At 32.1% G+C, this 7,223-nt stretch overlaps 1 pseudogene; it reads right to left on the bottom strand.

Moving 5' to 3' along the window:
* Nucleotides 1–6,879: 6,879 nt before the first annotated feature.
* Nucleotides 6,880–6,976, bottom strand: LOC122127309 (annotated as a pseudogene).
* Nucleotides 6,977–7,223: the final 247 nt, after the last annotated feature.

Raw genomic sequence — 7,223 nt, 5'->3', positions numbered from 1 at the left:
TGGAATATTGTTATTAACATATTAAACAGAAGAAATAATCACAAACAATAAAAGTATTTTAATATATGAAATCATAATATTGCTCATACTATTTAAAAGTTTATTAGAAATAAAATAGTCACAAGATACTGCGATTCTTATACATTAAGTAAATTGATTATTAAATAATAAAAGACATGTGAAATTTTTCAAAAAAGATTTAAATAATAAACATTTTGAAACATGTATCCTTTTATTTTGACAAAAGATTGATGTTATTGGTGTTTTAACTCAAGATTTAGAATATGGTAACCTGGTCCTCTATATCTTGCTAAGGATGGCTATATCTCTAATCATTTCACTCTGGAAATTTTATGATAAGGTCTAATAGTTTCCCGGTCTCTTCCGAATTACAAACCCTATTTACATTTCCCACCATAGTTAAAAAATGGAAACTACAAATCATTATGCCCAGCTCAAACAGTTTTTTTTTAAATTCAAGTACAAATATTTCCAAAAAGTGACCATGTAATGAAGCCTTTTTTAATAATGTATGTGATTCTTGAAAATACAGTATTTGTTACCTGCACAAATATGTTTAGAACTATAAGAAAATAAATTTATTTAAATTCACCAACCGTATAAAATTTAAGAAAATAATTTTAAATATTCACATGTTAACTATTTTGAAAGCAAAATATATGTTTGAATGATTTACATGTGTTAAAATTATGCAAAACTAAATTAACTAATCCTACATCTCTGAAAAAAGAATTACTATAAGGAAACAAAACGAAATAAGTTCAAAATTTGAAATTTAGAAAATAAAATGAAGTGTACTCTTTAGTTGACCTAAGTAACTGTAAGCCCTCTGTATATCAATTTTATAATAAAAAATGCATGAACAAAGAAAGAAAAGTACCCATTGGACAATAGCAACAGGAAAAGCATCAGTAGTTATTTTTTTGAGTGTGCAAAAATATCAATGGAAGAGATAACAATGTTCTTTCCATAATAAATGTACTCATTACCTTATTTATATAAACAGAAAAAAAAAGCTGGAAGTGGCACTGTGGCTCAAGTGGTCGAGTGCTAGTTTTGAACTAGCCTTGAGGAACAGCACCCAGGCCCAGAGTTCAGGTCCCACCACCAGAACCCCACCAAAACAAAAAAAAACAAAAAAAAAACCAGAATTACTAGAAACCATTAGTGAAAAACTTTTTTAAAAACTGCCCTAAGTACCCAAGTAATATAATTTGATGATACTATTTAAATACTTCAAATTCAACAGAGAAACCAAAAGTTTAAAAACTGTTACAAAGTAAAGTAATAATCAGAATATATTACTACTAATAATAATCATAAGATAAATTTATAGTGGTAATCAAATATGTAAGAAATGAGGCAATTTGCCATTCATTGGCACTTAATAAGTGAGAAAGAATTTTCTAGGTCTTTTTAAATATATAATAAGTTTAATGAAGAAACTATTCTGTCACATCACATGATAATTAGATGAACCTGATATTAGAACAAAGAGCAGATTGTACTAAGTTTTTGTATGTTAAAGTATATACTTATTTTGGTTGTGGGAAAGTGTTTTCAATTTGTGGTATTGTTTTTGTTAGACTGGTGTCATATCAGTGGTTAATTTTAGGATAGGGGTTCCCTTTCCACAAGAACATGCACCTGATCTTTCTTTTTAGCTTTACCATTATCAATGGCATAAGAGTTGCACACCAACTTGTCTAGCTTCCTACCTTGGCTGGCCTGGATTCTGCAGTCCATCCATTCTTAACCTGTAGATAGTGCAGGATGGTGGAAATGATCCGATGTACCCGCTATAGATTGAGAAGAAAGTCCACTAAACTTTTGGCCTGGATTCTGTTGTCAAGCTTCCTCAGTAGTTAAGAGATTAGATGGGAGCTTCTGATGCCAAGCAGTAAGAGTATTTCTTAAAGCAACTAGACATATATATGACTTAGGAATGTGAACACCTCAGGACAAGAATAAAAGAGCAGTGAAGCGTAGAGGATAGGCCCAATTTTAACTAGCTACTTGGAGGATGAATAAGTTTAGCTAGCTGTTCTGGAGGATGAGATATGAAGACCAATATTCATGTGAATATACATGTGATTATCTCCAAAATAATCATGAATATACATGTGATTATCTCCAAAAAAACAGAAGTAGAACAATGACTCAAGTGGTAAACCACTATCTTGGTCACAGAAGCTTAAGGATGATGAAAGAATGAATGAGCACTAGCACATGTGCATGTGTGTATACACATGCATGTGTACACACACACACACACACACACAAGTATTTAATATGAATTTCTTTTTTTACCTTGCTCTACTCTATTTCCCTGTATTAGTTTACAAATTAACAAAATCAACTAAGCAGCTATTTACATACAACTCATCATGTTTAAAGTCAACTCTTCTTTTAGAAGCATGCTTTTATTTGACTCAAATGTAAACTACTTAGGAGTTTGATTCTTCTCCCTCAATTCTGTAGAATTAGATGATTGTTTAGCTTCTTCCAAGCAATATAATTTTGTGGAATCCTGCATCAAGCAACGTATTTCTTTCACTAGAAGGGAAGCCTCTGTCAAACAATTAATAATAGGTTTTGCTTCTCTTTCCTTGCAGCAGTAGTTTTATTATCTTCATATATGTCATGATCTGTCTGTGTATGACAAAGACTACTGTGAAAATAAAAAGACCCTTCGCAGTACTTATCATTTATATACCATCAATAGATATGAAGGTGCTTAAATATTACTGAAATTGCTTTGGAACAAATCATGTTCACTTTGACTATCGTGAAAAAGAAGAATTGTTTTCTCAGCACTTTAGGTAAGAACTTGATTGAAAGAAATAAAAGTAAAAGTGAGGGACAACTCAACACATACATTCAAATGAAACAAAACAACCTAAGAAAACAAATTAATTCAGCACTCAAGAACCTGCAGGAAATGCAAAGACTTAAAAAAATATCAGCTATGACAAGCTTATGAAAATCCTGACTACATGGGAGTCTCCTGTTGTGAGGATAAAGGTTAAAGCCCAGACTGGACAGAAATATCTGTACACAATGCCATGCACCTATTATTCTAAATTCCAGGAAGAATAACATAACATGGACTGAGCCCAAGGTCATATACAAGTATCTGAAAAATAATCAGGATTATTTAGGGCTGGGACATGACAAAGTGGTAAAAACAACCATTTAGGGGGCACACGACACTCAATTCAAACTCTAATATTTGGGTATTAAAGTAAAAAGCTATGAATTTAAACAATTGGAATAATTGTAAGATTTGAGTATTTTAGTGGAAAAATGCATGAGAGAGATAGAATGAACCCATGGTGCAATACTTTCAACTTAAGTGAAAATGTTTTATGGTACTTCAGACAAAACAGTTACCTTGCAAATGAGCATGGTTTTGCATTTTGGTGATGGAAATACTTTACTTACACAGATGTAAATTAAATAGATTTTATTTGGGTAGATTGTACTTCTTGAACTAAGAGCCTGGATGATGTCCCTGAGATTTTTCTCTCAAGGCTACTACTCTATCACTTTGAGCCACAGTTCCAATTCTGATTTTCTGTTGGCTGTTTGGTGATAAGAGGCTCCTGGACATTCTTTCCCAGGATGGCTTCAAACCATGATCGTCAGATCTCAGCCTCCCGACTAACCAGGATTCCAGGCAATAGCCACCGATAGTTTTAATAATTTAGTAAATTGTACAGTTACTGTAGTTATTCATTATCATTATAACCTGTGTAATATATGTGTGTATGTATATATCAATGCATACGGGTAGAAATATTTTAACATATTTTTGTATCTACAGTAGATTTATGAAATCATCCATTATAAAATAAAATGGAAACAAAAGTTAATAAGGATCAAAACAAAGGAAATTATCACATATTTCTTGTTGTTGAATGGAATACGAATTGCGAGAATCCGTTTGGGAAAACCATCTCTACATTAACAAAATGGATAAGAGCTATTGATTCCAATCCATCTATTTGCCCATGTGGTGCAACCTCACACATGAGTGTCAAAATCAAAAAACACTTTTTGCCTTTGCTTTCAACTCACCTGTTATAATTTACGGATTAGATGAAGTAATCAAATAAAGATTAAAATAATGTTATGTGAGGGTATGAATAAGACCTGAAAATGGTTTTAAATATTATAATAGCTAATTAAATTGCATATTTCTTACTTTTACTCTGTCATGTCCCTCATTCCCACATTAGGAAAGTATATAGAAGGTTTTCACTGAATTATATGTACAATTATGAAAAAAATGTATTGAAAAAATATAGGCACAGTGTGGTTTTAGCTTATTGAGACCTGTAGGTGGAATTGTGTTCTTGAGGACTTGCAATACATTGTGATGAAGATGAAGGGAGGGATGTGCTTATTCTGGAAAACTGGCTAGGGGATTCCTCCCATAAAGGTAGTGATGAATTCTTCCAAAAGGTTACAGTAAAATCACTTTCACAACCATGTTCACTGCTGCACTATTCACTGTAGCCAAGTTACGGAAACAGCCCAGATGTCCTTTGGAGGAATGATGGTTGGAGAAAGTGTGCCACATATACACAATTGGATTGCATCCATCCATTTTGACGACTGTTACATTATTTGTAAAGAAATGAATAGATCTAAAAATATATTAAGTGAACAAAGTCAGAGCCAGACACACAAAGGGCCCATGTTCGGTCTCATATTTAGAAGCTAGAAATTTATACAAGTTTACACAAAAATATTAACCAAAGCATGCTATTTGCAGAGGAGTATTTCAAAGGTGTAATTACTTATAAAATTGAACTTTACTCAAACAAAATGAATACCAGGAAACTATCACTTGGAAGATGTGAGTGGAAGTCAAAAGGAAGAAATAAAGAGAGTTATGGAGGAAGAGAGTGAAGGTATAATATTCAATGCAGATGTATGAAACTAGAAAAAATTAAAGTGGGGTGAGGTTTGGAAGGGTGTGGAAAAGTTATATAAAGATCCATTATATTAAAAAAACTGATTTGTTGAATGGAAATACCCTTGTACAAGTATTTAAGATAATGAAAATATAATTAAAAAATGGTGACATCTGATCTTAAACTCTATTTCCATTTCTTTTAAAAATGAAATTATTTGCTCTATAATTTGATCAGAGGGATGGATTTTGTGGCTAGCTAAATCATTGCACATCTCTCTCTCTCCCTCTTATGGTTTTCATAGGTAATATGATTGCTCCATAATTATCCTAATTTATTTTGCTTTTATATTTTTTAGTTGCATCATTTCACTTTCTACTCTGTCATTTCCCAATTCATTTACATATAAGACATTATTTCCTATTTTCTCATTTCTAGAATAAGCTGCCCATGAAGACACCACTGGTCCTCATTTTCAGTCTGTCCCTTTGAATACGGAGGAAAATCTTTCCTCTGCTCTCTACCAAATCCCTACTCTCCAGTTAGAATAATTTAGAATAGTAAAAATGAAAAAAAGAGAAAATAAATAATAGTGAAAAAATGATGCAGAAAATTCACCGGATTTTTCTGACTAATTCATGCAATGTGAACTATTGGGGAAATACATGGACAGCTCATCCTCACTGGCACTCAAATTCTCTGGTTAGGCAATTCTGATGAAATTGAGGAACAAGAGGAAAAATGGAGAAATGCTATCAATTGCAAGAAAAAAAATGGTGAAGGATTCAAGCAAATTTCTTCTTTGCTGAAAATAATCGCCTTACTACAGTGCAGAGACTACTTTCCAGAAAGGTCACTCATGTGAGTACCAGGGATAACGATGTGTATACCCCTCTTCATCGAGAAGCCTACAGTGGACACTTAGACATTGTCCATGAGTTGGTGGCTCAAAGCGGATATTCATGTAATAACTGTGAATGGCTGGACACCCCTGCACAGTACTTATACATGGAATATTACCAGAGTGGCTTCTTTATTTCATCATGATGCAGACACCAATGGCCAAACTAAAGGCCTCTTGACCCCCTTGTATCTTGCTGCTGGGAATAGATATAGCAAAGATACGCTGGATCTCCTTCTATTTAACCATTATAACAAACCAGATCTGAAGCACAACTTGGAAGAAACTGCATTTGATCTTGCCAAGAGGAAGTTCTGGAAGGCCGTACAAATTGTTCTCCTAAGTCCTAACGACTTGGGTAAGTTTCTTAAATTTCAAAATTGCCAGTCCGTCCCATCTGTTCATACAAAATATTTTCACAATACAAAGCAACAGCAATATCTTACTTTAAAAATTCATGGATTCCATGGTATTCTTCCAAGTGAATTGCCTGACTTTGATGTCAAAATATATTCGAGTTGTTTGTATACATCAATAATGATTTCTATAGAGTTTGTGATTTTTTAAATCAGAAATAATTTTAACTTATCTGTTAAAATGAGTAGTAGAGAAACTAAAGATATTTCTGGTGCTTGTCTGAAAAAAGTATATTTTAAAATATTTAATATTCTGTTTGTATAATGTCCATAATCTATTTCTTTCTCTCCTAGATAAAATAGTTTGAATTCGACATTGTTTTATAATATATAGGTTCATTAATAAATGTGTCCTTTCAGATTGCTTTCCATATAGAAACAGTTTAAGATTCCTTTAATTCCTAGGTCCTTATAGAATTTTATTTCTTTGGGATAAAATGATGATGTTTTATAAATTTTATAAAGTTTATGTTATGTAAAGGCTTTTCTAAAAAGGTGAAGATTGAATATGCTGATGACAAAATAACTGTTATTTCTACTATTTACATGTATTATTACACTTGTATATTTGTAATCAACTTTTTAATAACGGTTTTTCATTTCTTGCATCTGAAGAATGAAAAATATGTAATACTTCACAAATTTTCATATCTTCCTTGTGCAAAAGCAATGTTAATCTCTGTATTGTAATTCAGGTAGACGAGCTGCTGAAGCATGTAGTATCCTGTAAATTTAAGTAGTTAATGATGCAATCTTAAGACAGGCATATATTCTAGATTACCTATTTGTAACAAGGAAACCTTATTGTTCCCATATTTGCTATTCATCTTATTTCTGTAAAATTCTGTGTATGGTGGAAAAAACTTATATTGTGTGTTCGATTGCTCACATTTGCAATTTTTGTCAATAACTATTTTAAGTCTTTTTCATTTGAAATTTGATCATACTTTGAAGCCTTTATAC

The sequence above is a fragment of the Dipodomys spectabilis genome, unplaced genomic scaffold (genome assembly GCF_019054845.1).
Source record: "Dipodomys spectabilis isolate Male_0828 unplaced genomic scaffold, ASM1905484v1 ptg000298l, whole genome shotgun sequence".
Classification (NCBI taxonomy): Eukaryota; Metazoa; Chordata; class Mammalia; order Rodentia; family Heteromyidae; genus Dipodomys; species Dipodomys spectabilis.
This window is presented reverse-complemented; position numbering and strand designations above follow the sequence as displayed.